This window comes from Homalodisca vitripennis, chromosome 2 (assembly GCF_021130785.1).
Source record: "Homalodisca vitripennis isolate AUS2020 chromosome 2, UT_GWSS_2.1, whole genome shotgun sequence".
Taxonomy (NCBI): Eukaryota; Metazoa; Arthropoda; class Insecta; order Hemiptera; family Cicadellidae; genus Homalodisca; species Homalodisca vitripennis.
This window is the reverse complement of record NC_060208.1, coordinates 179,484,442-179,501,577: the sequence shown is the minus strand read 5'-3', so window position 1 is coordinate 179,501,577 and position 17,136 is coordinate 179,484,442. Positions and strand designations below refer to the sequence as shown.

Genomic DNA, 17,136 nt, shown 5'->3' with positions numbered 1-17,136 from the left:
TTCTACAGCTCTTTTAGATACGTTGCGTACCTTAGGACATTTGGTCCAGATAAGTCCATTCAAACTCTCGTTTGAATTCTGGGTCAGGCACTTAGAACATCTATTCAACAGTTCAACTGAAGCAAGTCTTTGATACACAGGTGCAATGTGTTTTAGTACAGTCTCTGTTATAGGAGTTTTCAAATTTTCTTTATGAGGTCCTGGTGTCTCGCCATTTGCCAACGCTCTATTATAAAAGCACCAACTGTTAGTACCTGTGGGACACTTGTAATGTCTGGGCTTTTCATCTGTTGAAACACAATGATGTAGTGTTGCAAGGATACTGCTTTTCATTCCATTTACATTATCTTTATTTTTTAAAATAGCGTTTTTGTAGTATTTTTGAAGCTTTATTATGGTCGCATCTTTCAAACTTCCATAGCTGATTCCCCCCAAAGTAATTTTTTTTACCCTACAATCTTTCACTACTTTTCTCAAAGCAGTTCCTAATCTTTTGGAGACATGATTTATACATTCTTCTTTATTTATGGTTACATTGTCCCCATAAACGTTCAAATTTTGAATGTGTTGCCAAGCTTTAGAGTCACCGTCAGAGAGAATAGTAGTATATCTGAAATTATAGTCATTAGATCTTTTCCAAAGTCTTTCTGCTGCTTCAACCTCCATTGCTGGTGAAGATCCTTTGTAGTTTATACTGCATTCAGATTTGTGGCCTGAGAACCAAATGTCAAATTCTGGGGAATTTTTGCCAAGATCCGATTCCGCTAACGCGCATGAATGGCAGTACTTTGATAAAACACAGTAATCTATAACTAAACCTGTGTGTAATTCTATTACACAACCAACACCATAATTTGAGGTGTGGCCTCTCTTGTGCCATGTGCCATCAAATGATACTGCTATGTCTATAGGCCCATCGTAGTCGTTAGGCCTATTACAATTTTCCAGTTCAGCGTATATTTGTCGTACTCGGGCTCTTGCAGTGGCCAGATTTATTTGACCAGCTTCTATTGTTGATTTTGCAATTTTACTAAATGTATTATTGCTCATAATTTCCATATTTAGCACTATACATAGTTTCTCCATTGCACTGTATCCTTGTCCATTTGATATGAAGTGAGTTACCATTCTAGAATTGACGTCAAAAGAATTATTATCATCAATTTTTTTAGATGTATAAGAATTGGAGACTATATTACATGAACTACACTCCACTTCAACTTTACTGGCTAGTCCAAATCTACATGAGATTTTTGATGATAGGGTTAGTTCTTTGCATTTAGGACAGGCTAGATTCCCAATCAGGCTATTTATACAACCAAAATCAATAATACCGTACTGCAAGCTTTCACGGTTCATTTCAATATCATTTTCTACTAGGCCTACATTTAGTGATTTTTCTAAATCAGACAGTCTAGTTTTAAAATCACTATCCTCATTAGGCCTAGTCTGCTGCAAATCACAGTTACTAGATGTGCTTGGTTGTTGAGTTAGGCCTAACCCGGAACCAATCGGTTCTTCGGGTTTCAAATTTGACGATTCTCCTGAATATACAGGACTGTTTGTGGCATGATTTTGTAGGCCTAGGTTTGTTGACCATCTTGCAATAGCGGCTAGGCGTGCCTTATTCTTTTTACTAAATGTTTTAGAGACTCTTGAGTCAACAGTTTTCCTTTTAGTAGCAGGCATAATTTTTACCTAACCTATAACATTCAAATATAGTTCAAAGTTTACCTATACAAGGGTAATATCCATCCAGAATCAGTTTTATACTAAATATAAAATATAAAAGCACAATAAACACAGCACTGGTTACACTTGAACAAAACAATCACAGTAATACAACTGATAAATCAAATGAGTTCATACTGATTTTGTTTAGTTTCTATTACCTGCTACTTCAGTTCAATGTTTATTTACTGTAACCAGGTTGACCAACATAACAAAACCAAATGTATAATCACTCTCTAGGGTTGTTATACATATATTTATGTACATAAAATATCATTTGTGTGTGAAACAATCATGTTGCATTACTTGTTCTCGAAAATGGCAGCGAATAAACACTTGCAGCACTTACTTGATTTATAAAAATCTAGCACATTTAATAATAGATATGGTACATGTTACATATCAAAATGTTCAGGAGAAACCATAAAATAAAAAATAAAAATAAAATTTTTTTACATTTTTTTATAATTTTTTCTATTTTCTAGGTGGAGTTCCCCCAAATCATCTAATGGATTAAACACTGTTATAAAACTAACCTTATTGAACAAAGTTGTGAATGTTTTCACATAAGTTACTTAAACTGGTGGGCTTCCTTGACATTATGATATTACATTTTAACAATGGCGTACGGAAAAACAGAGAAATGAATACTGACATACCTCAACGATTCATTCTTTCCCTGGCTAAAGCCCAAAAAACAAGTGTAACGCAAAACTTTAATAACGATTATTTTGAAATGTTGCACAACCTTAATAATGATTTCCCCCTTATACCGGAAGTACATAAGAAGTAGGTAGGACTTCCCCCTAGGCCGTAATAGGCTTTTCAGTCCTAGCAAACTCAACTATGCCAACACGAGTTTGACCAAAATAGATTTCCGAGAACTATATAATCGAACGTATATAGTATTTTAATCGAGGCAATATGGCAAGCTAACCTGTGACATAGTAGGTAAGTGAATTTAAAGGGTTTAAGTAGGCACTTTTTAATCGAAGTAGGCATCTCGGTCCTTTGTAAGTATATATATATATATATATTTTCTTCATCAGAACAACAAGGCAAACTCTACTATGGTACTGGAAATATCTTAGACCTGAAATATATGACAAGGACTGGAAATGTACGCCTTTTGACCAAAGTAAGTTTCTGAGACCTGTGTGATCCGAGATTTGTGTTTTCTTGATCGGGATTACAAGGCAGATTCAGCTGTGACGTTATGTATATAATTAATTAGAACCAGAAATGCTCCTACACGTGCCAAACATAGTATAATAATTAAGTTAAACTCTGATACTATTTACCATGAACTTAATTATATCTACCTGATGTATGCCTACTTAAATTTTAAAATGTTTGTAGGACTCCCATCATATTACATCATAATTGCTTTTTATAAGGACTTCGGTTCTAAAAATTGCGTGCGAAGCCGCGGGTAACAGCTAGTATGTATATATTTTAAGTAAATGAGTATAGAAACATTTGAGTAAAATAAATTGATAGACTAATAATTAATAATAAATAATTAGTAATAAAATAAATTCAACCTATATACCTAAGACCCTTCTATCAAGAGTTATCGCTCAGACGGAGAAATGGACAGAAGGACAAACAAACGTCAAAGTGGTTTTAATGGTCCTTAATAACAACTACCCCAAAACTATTGATGTCAATTGAAAGGACAGTCCATTTTACAGTATAACATTCATTAAGACTATTTAAAGATTATTTTATGTATATTATGAATTTGTTTAATCTGATGAAAAACCTCATAACAGTTGTCTAAATATAGAGGCATTTGGATATCAGGTTCTGTTTTACTTTCAATGTCGCCTACTGATTAACGTCCACTCTTAGAGCTACTATCCAATAAAAAGTTCCATAAAATGTGTAAAGTTATCTGATTTTTCAAAGACATAGTAATTATTTGCCTTTCCCACTGTTTAAAAGATGTTTTGTAAATGTTGTAGGTACCAACAACACATTATACGTCTCCGTAGAGAACGTTTGTGAAGTTCCAAATAAAAAAGCGGAAACAAACACAAACAGGTTGTGCTTTAATGTGGTATTAAATATCTTAACAAAAACAACACTCAGTCTGAGACGGGCAATGAACGTCTTTAGTCTTTGTGGGACATGGACAAGTGGAATTTTCATCTTTCACATTAAATGCGTTAATAATAAAATGTATGTAATGGATTACAAAGTTTTGAGGATATCACAAATGTAAATGGACTGGTATATATTTTGTAAAACAGCAGACATATAAAGTTGTGAGATATAAATAAATATTTTCTGTATATATGCCATAATATAGAGTAATTTCTAGGTAAGCTTTTATTACGAACGTGTAAGCTGAACTCAATTTTACTCACTTGTTTAGATTATGTTCCTCTAGAGATCTGATGCAATAAAATGATGCACTGTGGCCCTACACTAAGTGATCCAGACTACTAATAACAGTACACTACGCTCAGTGTCTGCAGCAGCCAATGTGTCATGAGGAAATACAACACTATATAATTAGGAAGTGGTAAACCATAGATACAAATTAAACCGCAATACAGAGACAGTGATTCGTCTTCAGAATATTGAATTATTACCTCAATCTATGCTACTGACAAAAATCAATCCTTACATTCTAGTACAGTGGGCAATTGCATGTTTTGTTTACAGCTTTATAAGTTCTAATTTATAAAAATCTATAAACAAAGAGTAAGTTGTAAAAATGGTGCTAATCAAAGGGTGGTTGTACAATAACAAACATAACTGAATGTTTCTATAAAACTTTTTACACAAGGTGATCTGTAAAGGACAAGAAAACAAGTTCTAAAACATAACAAAAATGTATGTTACTATTTTAGAGATTTTATGCTAGTACATACTTAAAAGGGAAATTCAATTAGTCCCACACGATAAAACAGGAACCAAGTTATAAATTTATTTAAGTTAAGAAGAAATTGTCAAATGGAACGCAATTTCAAATTTGTAATATTTAAAACCTGTGTTGTCCATCTCCTCCTATAGCAAAAAGCCAAAATTCGTAACTAATGATTATACTTTCAAAACTGGCACTGTTTGTTAATGATCAGCCAAATTGTACAGTGACATGCGCAATCATCGATGTTGCCCATTTAGAAATTAAGCTTGATGTAAAATTTAAATATATAGGCCTACGTCGGATTTTCAAGATATCGTGTGGACGGATAGACAGACAAGACAGAAATTAAAACTTTCCTGTCCCTCAAGTGATAAGCATCGCATTTGCTTAGCCAATAAATATATATAAATATACCTGCTAGGAACTAAAACTGAGTAATTGTACGTCCATTTACTTCAGACTTACGCTAATTTCTTACTATGATGTCTTATTAATATAACTATGGCCTGCCTACACTGTAAACAATACTTTTTCCGTTTTACAGTATTCCAATGATTACATTTGGCTACTGAAATAAACAAAACATATATTTAACCTGAATTCACTCAACACAACTGCATACACATACACATGCATTATACTCATTTGCATACACATACACATGACACTACAATATATAACCATTATACAAACTATGAAAATATATAACAGTGTAAACGATGACAATGTATAACAATATAATATAATTAATTAACAATTAATAATAACCAACAAAACATGTATACAACGAATAAATTAATAAGTGAACGATAACTAGACATTCATCTTATTATGTAATACTCAAATACAACAAATAAAACTATAACTATATAACCAAAATATTTAGCGTACAACCAATTACAGACTTATATATTAAGCATATGGTAACATGACCTAAACAAATGGATAACATCTTTAATCAGGGATGTTGTCCGTAATAAACGATATTGCTTTCATTTTGAGCTTAGGTTTTTTTTTAATTAATTCATTGCCGCAATCCATAATGAAACGGTTGAATAAACTTGAACCCAGGGAGCACAACTGACGTTTAGAAGTACTTGCAGTAAAAAAAGGTATTTCTAATTGTAAATATTGAGCACTGCGGGTTAGTCTGTTTGCGTTTCTAATTTTGAATTGATTTACGTATTTATGGATATTAATTAATGAATAAAGGTTATACAAGTGATTAAAGTAATATTTTTTTTCTTTATAAAATATAACTCATTCTATCCATTCTTCTAATGCCATATACAATACGCAATGCATGCTTCTGTGCCATTATAGGCCTAATTGGCTGCAGCAATGTTCGAAGCGTTCCTCCATAATGAATTATTACAAAACTTAGTATACTTTCAAACCAAGAAAAATAAAGTTGTTTCATATGTATATATTTTATACGCTGCTTGAGATGAAATAAAGAGTAACTTTTTTACTAAGTTTTATTGAAAGGCATTCGACATGCTGATCCCATTTTAGGTAATGATCAAACTGATGCGTGTGACAAACCAAATTTAAACTGTTTCTCAAAATGTTTTTATTGCAATTTTGATAAAAAAAAGAAGACACATTGATTTAGAAACATTGATTAAAAGTCAATAATTGTTGATCATCCACTCAGATACTATTTTTAGATCCTGTCCTACCCTGGTAATTAGTGAATCCTTATTAAATGCCGAACACACTGATGCCACAAATTAAAATATGGATGAGTAAAGGTAACTTTAACACGTCATTAATATATATCACAAAGAAAAATTACCAAGTACACCACCCTGTGCTGTTCCATGGAATAACTCCGAAATTTCACTGTATACGTTGTTAATATTAACAATTTGTTTTCTTTTGGTACAACATGATTTCAACTAATCCAGAGCAGTCCCGCCTATACCGTAAGCTTATTGATTAATACTCGTATATTGATATATAAGGTATCAAAGGCCTTTTGAATATCAAGATAAACTGCTAGTGTGAATTTACGTTGGATCTTTAGAGTAAATTATATTTGAGATATGTTTTTCAAGGGCTGTCTGTCCTCTTCCTGCACTGTTAAAATAATCAATTCTCATGTTTTAACTATTGTCTCAAATATCTTGACTATGGTATTAATGACTGAGGTCGGACGGTATGATGATATCTCGGACGGATCACCAGACTTAAAGACAGGGGTCACAGAAGCTATTTTAAAATAATCAGGAACAAAACCCTGAGAAAAAGATTATATATATATATATATATATATATATATATATATATATATATATATATATATATATATATATATATATATGATATAATTATATATATATAAAATTATTATTTATTATAATATATTATTGTTATTATATATAATATATATATAATTATATATATATATATGTATGTATGTATGTATGTATATATTATAAAGTAAGGGACCAAACACATCAATATTTTCCTTTATAGTCAATCATTCATATATCGATAATTATTAAAAATATCTGAAATCTTATGTTCTTTCCCCTTTACATCCAATAAATTTCAATTTATTATTAAATTCTTCAACGGGTTCTTTTGCAAAATTTTTTTACAATATCCGTATATTTTTTGAGTTACCATTCGCTCTATCAATCATACTTGAGAAATAGTCAATTTTCTCTTGCCTTATATTTTTAGATGCTATTACAGAAACGTTTGTATTCCGCTCCTAACACTGCATTGCTCCTGTCTCTAGAGAAAGTTTTAGATAAATAATTTTTCCTATTTATCAAGTGTATACTACGCCTGGAGTGCTCAGCCCACGGTCGGTATGTTAGGATTAATATTAATAATATAGTCAATTCTTTATTGTTATATAACGTTTTATAAATTAGCAAGGCTCACTGTAACCTTGGTGGTAGGAGTAATATTAAATACAATATTACAGTCAGTAAAGGAGCAGAGTTAAAAAAAAAAAAAAAAAAAAAAAAAAAAAAAAAAAAAAAAAACAGGATTTTAAGCTCTTTAAACTTTTGCTTGCAAGAGGATCTCTAAGAAGATACTGTCATCATACTCATACATTTCTATTGAATATTAAAAATACTTGTGGCATGCATCTGACAATGCACCCAAATATTTAATTCCGCATCATACAATATAAAAATTAAAGGTGTTATAAATCATAATTCCTTGTTTTTAAAGCTACAACCAGCTATATTTAGTTGTATTTATCTTAATAGAATTTTTTAAATTTCACTACAAGTGTTAATAAAATGGCAATCAAACGTTTTAAAAAAGAGCGCAATTTAAATAGAAGTAAGAAAGAAAAAAGGTGACTCAACATTACATTGCATGTTAAATTTCAATAGACACATTATTGTACATTATATACCACCATCCCTATTTTTATAAAATGTATAGAAATATTATTATACAAAGTTAAATAACAACCAATAAATACGATCATACAAAAAAATTTGAAATTGGAAGATTTGTTTACAAGAACATAACCACACTCATTGTATGGGAAAATGTAATAATTCCTCTTTAAACACCATAGTTATAAATATAAAAATCGTATGATACATTTAGCGGTGACACTATATAAGAAGAGTTATATTATATTAATTATGATTGGCTCAATACATTTTTCAACTTTCTTTACAATATAAAAAATTATGGTTGCCTGTAAAGTCGGTTTTACGGGCGAAGATTTTACGTGACAACGTCTTTTTCTCGGTAGAATATTTATTGATATGAATATTATTAAATTGCACAATAGGAACAAGGAATTGAATGAAAATAAGAATTGCACAAATTTTAACTATAGAAATATATTTTGTTTACTAAAACATTGTACATAATTTGAAATTAATTAAAATTTGTTATTGTAAATGGTAAAGTTGAATAAAACATTTACTAAAATTGGAATTTGAAATTCTTGCTAAACACAGTTAAATTCTAACTCCACGCGTGGTGATTGGTCGGTTTAGTTCGTTTGTTTGGTCGCACTGTTATGACAGGTTAGAGGTTATAATTTGTTATTTTAAATGTTTGACTAGCAATACGCGCTGTTTCTTCTCAATCGACTGAATTACGATTGATTGCAGAGTGATTTAAACTAATAATTTACTTAACACTATCAACATTTGTCAATAGTATGACATAACCTATAAACTCAGTTTCTCAACTTTTGTGTCAATCTAACAATTAATCAATCAATCATAGTTTACGATAATGAAATATCAGTGTACAATTATTTACCTTTATTGTTGTAGTTGTTGTAAATGACGAATCTAAGCACTCCACATTTTCACGAATAAACATAGTTATCTGCTTTATCCCGTGCGGCGGACCCACAGTTATCTGCTTTATCCCGTGCGGATCCCGTGCGGCGGACCCACTGGACGGGCATCGTAACGTTACCGGGCGTTACACTTTTTCATGAGTGACTCCGAGCCGCAACCTAATTTAAGACGTTGTCACGTCAAAAGCTACTACGATGCTATTTATTTATTGATGCCTAATAAAGATGATTTAAATGAGTATCAAGAGTTTATTTCACGCAGGTAGGCCTATTAGTTGCTTTGGTTTAAAAAGTGAATACAGTAATCAAACAAGATTGGGTTGTTTACTGTATCGCTGTAACATATAACTGGCCTTGATATCTTTCACTGGATATGATTAGTAGACTATCCTTATTAAAAGATAGTCCTATCTGGCCTTGTTCTAAATTATGATTAATATAACGTGAAAGCTGGTTATAATGTTTCCCTACTCAAAGTAAACAAAATAATTCTTTATACAATTATTCCTGTTGGGATATCTTGTTTACGTTCTCAACATGTCTGAACAGACTTGGTTTGTATTTTATGTTAGCGCATCATGCATGTAGAGTACTAGCACGTCGAACTTTTTGAAGTGAAAACTTCTTTAGGCGCGTTGAGCGTTTTGGTAGAGGGTAAAATCCTCGGTTCGCGTCACCGACATGCTAATGATAATAGTTTTAACCGTAGACTTGGCCGCGGACTACTAACCTGCATGAAAAAGTCAGTCTCGCTGTGTTAAAACTGTCCCGGCGGAGTATGAAAACAGACAGCGAAAATCAGTGACCTTTACGGCTTCCTCTCGCGATTTAAAAGTGAAGCCAATGTCGTACAATTCTATAAGATGCGTCAAATTAAAGCTCTTAATATTGGCAATCTATTGGTTACATTTTTAAATATTAAAAAAATTTCGAAATAATTTTGATTATTGTTTACATTTTACATAGCGTTTACAATGACAAGAAAAAAGTAGTAAGCGAGGATTTTTTTATTTTTTGGTCAGGCAAAATTTGTCAGCGAGAAAGTTGTGTGAAAATAGATGAATATTTTTTTGTAATTTATCATTTTTTTATTGGAAGTTTAGTTTAGCCTGTAGTAGCGTATGAAGTGATGAGTGAACGTTTCTGCCGGAACTGTAGTTGGCGCATTGGCTCACTGATACCGTATTAACTCAATAAATTAGTTTATTGTGCAATAAAAATACCTTTACGAAAGAACCAAGTTAATTTAACTAATTTATTAGTCTTAAAAATATTGTGGGTTTAATTGTTATTGCAATTATATACTTTATCCATAGCAATAACTGTATTATTTACAACGGTGTTAACTCACTTGTATTCTATGTTTAACTAACTATTAATTTAACGATAGACCCTCTGACAGTCGACAGCCCGTGTTTGGCGTCTGCGTATTATAATATAACTTACAATAGCATCTGTGTACAAAATTGCATTAAGGGCATGTTTTTGGGTTGGTCACAGGATTGATTTTTAAACGTGAACGCACATCTAGCGTGAATTAAATTTAGCCGTTAGGTCCTGTAACGGCCGACACCGCATGCACGGCGTTTGTATATAGCATTTAGTTTATCTTTACGCAAATTTAATTGAGAGCGTATGTTTGTATTTGTCTCAGGAGTTATTTTAACGGTTTTAATTTAATTTAAGCGATACATCCCTAACGGTCGATACCGCTTGCATGGCCTTTGAAAATTATGGTTAACTTACAGAGCATCTATGTGAAAATGTCATTGAGGGTACGCGTTTGTGATTTTTTTACCGTGAACACACGTCTAACGTGCATTTAATTCGAACGATATGACCTCTGACAATCCACACCTCATGTTTGGCGTCTGTATATTGTAGTAGCTTACATATCACCTGTGTGCAAAATTCCATTTAAAGCATATGTTTGCATTTGTCTCAGGATAGATTTTCTGACGGTGAACGCAAGCCTAACGGGCATTTAATTTGGACGATAGATCCTTGACGGTCAACACGGCTTGAATGGCATTTAAATATTATGATATAGCTTACTAAGTATCTGTGTCCAAAATGTCATTGAGGGCTTGTGTTTCTATTAGTCTCAGGTGTAATTTTTTAACCTTGAACGCATGTCTAACGTTCATTTAATTTGGATGATATATCCTATGAAGTTCGGCACCGCATGTTTTGCGTCTGTATAATATTGTAATATTGCTATATGTGTGCAAATTTTCATTTAGGGTACGTGTTTGTATTTTTCTCAGACCTAATATTTGAGATTTTTTATAATACAACCGTAGAGCACCTTTGTGCAAAATTTTATTAAAAAAAACTGTGTATGTTTGGATAGCGTGCGATTTTTATAACTTGGTTTTATACATTTTAGTATATTTCTGTTTTAATTCTTGGTAGCGCCTTTACACTGAGAACTTATATATTTACGCATAGAATACAAAGGTACTATAACTTCACAGTCTGGACGTTATCGTGACGCTAACTTTACGACTGTTACTGTGAGTTTAAACATAAACATATGATTAGTTGGCGCCTAAACCAAATCAAACTAAATCTAACTTTTCCAATCATTAACCTTACGCATACCATTGTTTTCGTGAACATCAAGAAATTGTAGGATTGTAGCAGTTTTACTTTGTGTTTGTTTTTGTTTACAGGATTATTCGTGTTTTAGCCTTCCTGTGTATACTATAGTAATGTAGAAATAATTCCAACTCTACATTTATACTTTACATACAAATTACTATTTTGGCTTAGGCTGTGTAATTGTATATTACTATTAGGTAAATATAATTTTGAAAAGCATTAAAACTTTACTGTGTAAGGCTGGACCTTTTACTTGGAAAATCCTCCAACCCTAGTCATTCAGACAAAATGGAAACAGATCTGAAAGTATATTTATTATAATTAATTAAGGACTGTTTGAAATTATAATGCAACTGGTTATACTTATACAACCCAATTGACACTTCAAACTAAAAATTGTATTCTTGCTCCTAGTATGATAGAAATTGACCATTAGCCCTTACAGTTGAACATTTTCAATTTACATGCTGGTTTTACTCTGGAGAGTGCTATAAACTACTAGGCCACTTTAGGAAGTGTCTTAAATGCTGACTGACTGACCAATGTTATACATCCATATAAAACAAAATGGTTCATGTAATTTGTGTTCATGATAAGTAATAGGGAAACAAATCTGTTGATTGAGTTTCTGGTACTTTGGGATTATACCGACCACACCCAGACATGAATCGTTATTTCACATTTCGTTTCTACTGATTACTAGATTAGCGTAGAACAATATTTCGTCAATATAAAACAGGAATTGTCTTATCGCAAACACCTCCCCATCCTCAGACAGAGGTCAAAGTCGAGCGTCTAGTAGATAACGTGATTGCAGAATCTCGCCGCCCGTTCAGCTGGTGCATCGCTTTGTTGTACTTCCGTGTTTTACCTCTACATTTCTCCAAACACAAAAATTCAACAAAAACAAACATTTACCAAACTAAACTTTTTATTAAAAAAACACTCAAAACTTTTTTTATTCTTGATCACATTCCGCCACCCAAAATGCGAGTGCCTCCTGCCATCAGCGCGGGCTTCGGCAGCACCTTTGGTGCTGCCCCGCGCTGATGTCGACGAAAGAAAAACATCCCTCGAGATAGTACCTATCAGTAAAATATCAAATTCTAGAGGGGCTAATCAGAAATATAAATTGAATTGTAATGGAAAGGCAATGATGTACCGTGCAAATCACGTGATGCCGCGCGGCCTGCCGTAATCAGGATTCTCGAGAAAGATAAGATAACAGCGACAACAATACCGATCACAATACCTGGAAATGCTTGTAAGTTTGTAATTTTGTAATTGAAGAGTTGTTTTTTCGTTCTATCATGTTTGTTTCTATAAATTTCTATTTTTGTGTTCTTCATACTGGTGTGGTCGGTATAATCCCAAAGTACCGAGTTTCTTTACTCAGTGGATCTTAAAATAGTCCTTAGTAACAATACAGTCTGAAATAGCTGCTTACGTACTACTATTTTAGGGTAGGGTACGATAAGCGGACCCGGTTTTTTATATCGAAGAATCTAATCATTGATACCTAATATTCGCATCTCAAATCCTAGACTATCGATCAATATAAAAGTACCTATAGTCCTCAATATCAAACATGTTTTAAATTAAAATGTGAATTTAATATTAACAGTGATCAAACAAATTATTATAACCAAAATTAGGAAAACTGAAGACGACCATATTTACTCTTCTCACAGTTACAGTTTCTTTCCCACAAATTTCACATAATGGGTTTTTCAGTACGAATTCAACATGTTGAAGCCACGAAAAAGCAATGTCGTGTAGTTTTCTAAAATTGACTGTCATTTTTAATAATCAGAATTACTTATGTAAAATTGGAATATTATCCTATGTGTAATATTTTAGAGTGTTTACAGATGTTGATATAGATTATTTAAGTTAATAGTTCAAAATAATTAATCAGTATCGATTGATTATATCGATGGTTATGATTAAGTAATATCGTTTGCCAATTTTGATATAAATAACCGAGTCCGCTTATCGTACCCTACCTGATAATAAATTTATTGGTCATTACCTATAACAGTACCGGTAATTCTAGGATCTTGTGAAGTTTGCACCAGTCAGCAGCTATTGAAGACTGTTGGTTCTCAAGAAATATTTTAAGATGTACTGTGATAGTTGGTTAAACAATAAAGACATTCAATTTATTGGTCTATTAGCTACCAGTAACACAAATTCTAGGGCTTTGTGGTATTGGCAGCCGTTTACAGAGCCATTTTATTTCATATGGGAGTATGATATTTAGTCAGTCAGCATTTAAGATAACTTCCACCTCTTTGTGGGTGGATAGATGCCTAAAGATGAACTAGAATAAAAATTAATGGATAGACTTTAATAAGCGGCCTACACTCGTTATTCAGTTGTGTTAACAGATTGTTCGATGTTTTTATCCAAAGGCATATTTCGATATTACAATTTATTTAACTTAACATATGATTTCATTTTATTACTTATGGCAGTTTTAATGTAAACAATAAACAGCAAGAAGTAACTAATATTTTGAAACTGAAAATGGCAATAATGAGAAAAGTATGCGATATAGTCCTCACATCTGAGAGATTAGTTTAAGTGGCTTCAACATGTACGTTTAGCTCCTGGTAACCCATGGAGAGAATTCTTTCCTCCATTCCACAAAAGCTGTTACTCATTGCTATCAAACTGGGCAAGTTATAAATATTGTAAGGTTTCTTTGATAAGTCAAGGCCTTAGTTGGTTTTGTCATGGTAGTGTTAATTGTATGTTTTTAAACTTGTAATAAACGAGATTCTTCTTGTTATGGTAATTTATTATAACTCTTATTGTGTACGATTTTTTCATATCGAAGTTGGATAATATATCGAAAAACTTGACAAAAACAACCGAATGAGTAGGCCGCTTATTAAAGTCTCCCCAAATTCATTCAAAATGTAGCCTAGGCTTTCCTTGATAACTTTATCACTCTTTTATAAAATGTTGTAGAAATGTTAACATTGTTGGGGCTAGAGTAAAAAGATCTGAAATTCCTAACAGTTAAAATTAAGTCTGCCCATGTTTCAGGGGAGAATTATGGTGAATAAAACTTCTAGGCTTACTTGTTTATTAGTTTAGCCAAAAGTTTGGTCACTGTTCAAAAATTGTTGGAACTCAGTAAACAACAATAAGTAGCCTACTGGGGTACTAGTTTACAAGACCCACCTACTTCACTGTTTCTTTATTTAAAATAAATTGTTTGATAAATGACTAGATTATCACAATTAATTAATTAGGATTGCAACATTTCTTTGGAGAAAAGGCTGAAAAAACCCTTCTCTCTAAAGAAAGAAAATCCTTCTTGGGTAAGGCATTTATATCTTGGATAGAGTGATAAACCCTTGGGAAGGCATTTATCGCCCTGAAGTAGAGTGGTAGGGTATCGGTTAGGATGGTCGTTCCTGGGTGGGAAATTGGGGTAGTTATGTTAGGTCAGTTTTTGTTAGCTTTGTGAACAAAATAACATTTTTTACTGTTACTGTCGTATCTGTTAAAATCTCAGTATTTTAGATCCAAAATAGAAAGATCAAGGAACTCCTTATATTGAAATATTTACTCCCTCGTGTAGGAATTTTTATTATTAGGCCTTTCCTCGCTTTTTTCTTTTAATATTGCTATCCTTAAAACTTTTTAAGGACTTTTCACAAATAAATCTAAAAATCATGCAATGTCGGGTAAACATATAGCCTACTTATATTGAATATGTACGAGGTGTGATCAAAAGGTTCCAGGACTTTTTATATACTATGGGAATGCAATGTCTCACAGCGATGCGGTTGGCAGCATTGTATTCCCTGACTCAACAGTAACACAGCTGTGTTTGCAGATCAATCATAACATCACTGGAAGTAACATTAGCACAGTTTGTTTGAGATTAGTTTTATAGAGTTTGGCTATTTTTTTGTTTAATGAAAATGAATGTGAAAGAAGAGCAACGTGTTTGTGTGAAGTTTTGTGTGAAACTGAACAAAACGTTTTCTGAAACCTTTTTGATGTTACAAGAGGCTTTTTGTGAAGAATGTCTAACCCGATCATGCTGCCATTAGTGGTTCAAGAGGTTTAAAGATGGCCGAACATCCACAGACGACGATGCTCGTTCCGTATGCCCTTCAACGTCAATGATGACAATGTTGCTAAAGTGAACGCTCTCGTACGATCAGACCGTCGACTAACAATCCGTGAAATGGTAGAAGAGTGTAACATTTCATTTGAATCATTTCAGGAAATTTTAACTGAAAAACTTCAAATGCGTCGTGTTGCAGCAAAGTTTGTGCCAAAACTGTTGACTAAAGACCAAAAACAACACCGAATTCATGTTTCTGAGGAACTTCTTCAAAAGGCAAATGACGATGAAAGCTTCTTGGATCATGTCATTACGGGAGACGAGACATGGGTTTTTAATTACGATGTGGAAACAAAAGCCCAATCATCACAATGGACATCAAAAGGCTCTCCAAGACCCAAGAAAGCACGTCAAGTCAAATCAAATGTGAAGGTCATGCTTACGGTTTTCTTTGACTGCAAAGGTGTCGTCTACTATGAATTCCTTCCACAAGGTCAAACAATTAATCGTTTTGTTTATCTTGAAACCCTCAGAAAATTGTGTAATGCTGTGAGAAGAAAGAGACCTGAGCTGTAGCAAAGTGGTGATTGGGTCCTTCACCATGACAATGCTCCTGTTCACTCTGCATTAGTTATCTGTGACTTTTGTGTAAAAAACGCAATAACTGTCATTCCTCAGCCCCCCTACTCACCTGACCTGGCTCCAGCAGACTTTTTTCTCTTCCCGAAGCTCAAGAGACCCCTGAAAGGACGAAGATTTCAAACAGTTTATGATATTAAAGAAAAAACGACGGAGCTGCTAAACACCTTTACAAAAGAAGAGTTTTCTGGGGCCTTGGATCAGTGGAAACACCGGTGGGAAAAGTGTGTAGCTTCCCAAGGGGAGTACTTTGAAGGAGACAAATTCGAATAACCTGTATGTTGTATGAGTAAATGTATAAAAATTCAGTCCTGGAACTTTTTGATCACACCTCGTATATGTATTTTTATTGGCAAGCTTCTGAATTATTAAACTAACATACTTAATATAGACCTAAGGGTAGGGTACGATAAGCGGACCCGGTTTTTTATATCGAAGAATGTAATCATCGATACCTAATATTCGCATCTCAAATCCTACACTATCAATCGATATAAAAGTATCTATAGTTCTCAATAACAATCATATGTTTTAAATTAAAATATGAATTTAATATTTACAGTGAACAAACAAATTATAACCAAAATTAGGAAAACTGAAGACGACCATATTTGCTCCTCTCACAGTTACAGTTGTTTCTTTCCCACAAATTTCATATAATGGGTTTTTCGATACGAGTCCAACATGTTGAAGTCACAAAAAACATGTCTTATCATCTTTCAAAGCAATGTCATTTAGTTTTCTAAAATTGACTGTCATTTTTAATAATAAAATATTACTTATAAATAATTGAAATATTACATTACGAGTATTATTTGAAAGTGTTTACAGCTGTTGATGTAGATTATTTAAGTTAATGGTTCAAAATAATTAATCAGTATCAATTGATTATAT

At 32.7% G+C, this 17,136-nt stretch overlaps 2 protein-coding genes across 3 annotated transcripts in view; one reads left to right on the top strand and one right to left on the bottom strand.

Moving 5' to 3' along the window:
* LOC124355112 (integrin beta-PS-like) overlaps positions 1 to 4,212 on the bottom strand; it is a 156,243-nt gene extending 152,031 nt beyond the window's left edge. The window contains exon 1 of the mRNA XM_046806069.1: positions 4,104 to 4,212. The gene's annotated coding sequence lies outside the window, so the exon portion shown is untranslated. The remainder of the gene's footprint in view (positions 1 to 4,103) is intronic.
* Positions 4,213 to 11,576: 7,364 nt separating this feature from the next.
* The window catches only part of LOC124355108 (sporulation-specific protein 15-like), a 36,934-nt gene continuing 31,374 nt past the window's right edge, over positions 11,577 to 17,136 (top strand). For both annotated transcript variants that reach the window (XM_046806064.1, XM_046806063.1), the window contains exon 1: positions 11,577 to 11,710. The gene's annotated coding sequence lies outside the window, so the exon portion shown is untranslated. The remainder of the gene's footprint in view (positions 11,711 to 17,136) is intronic.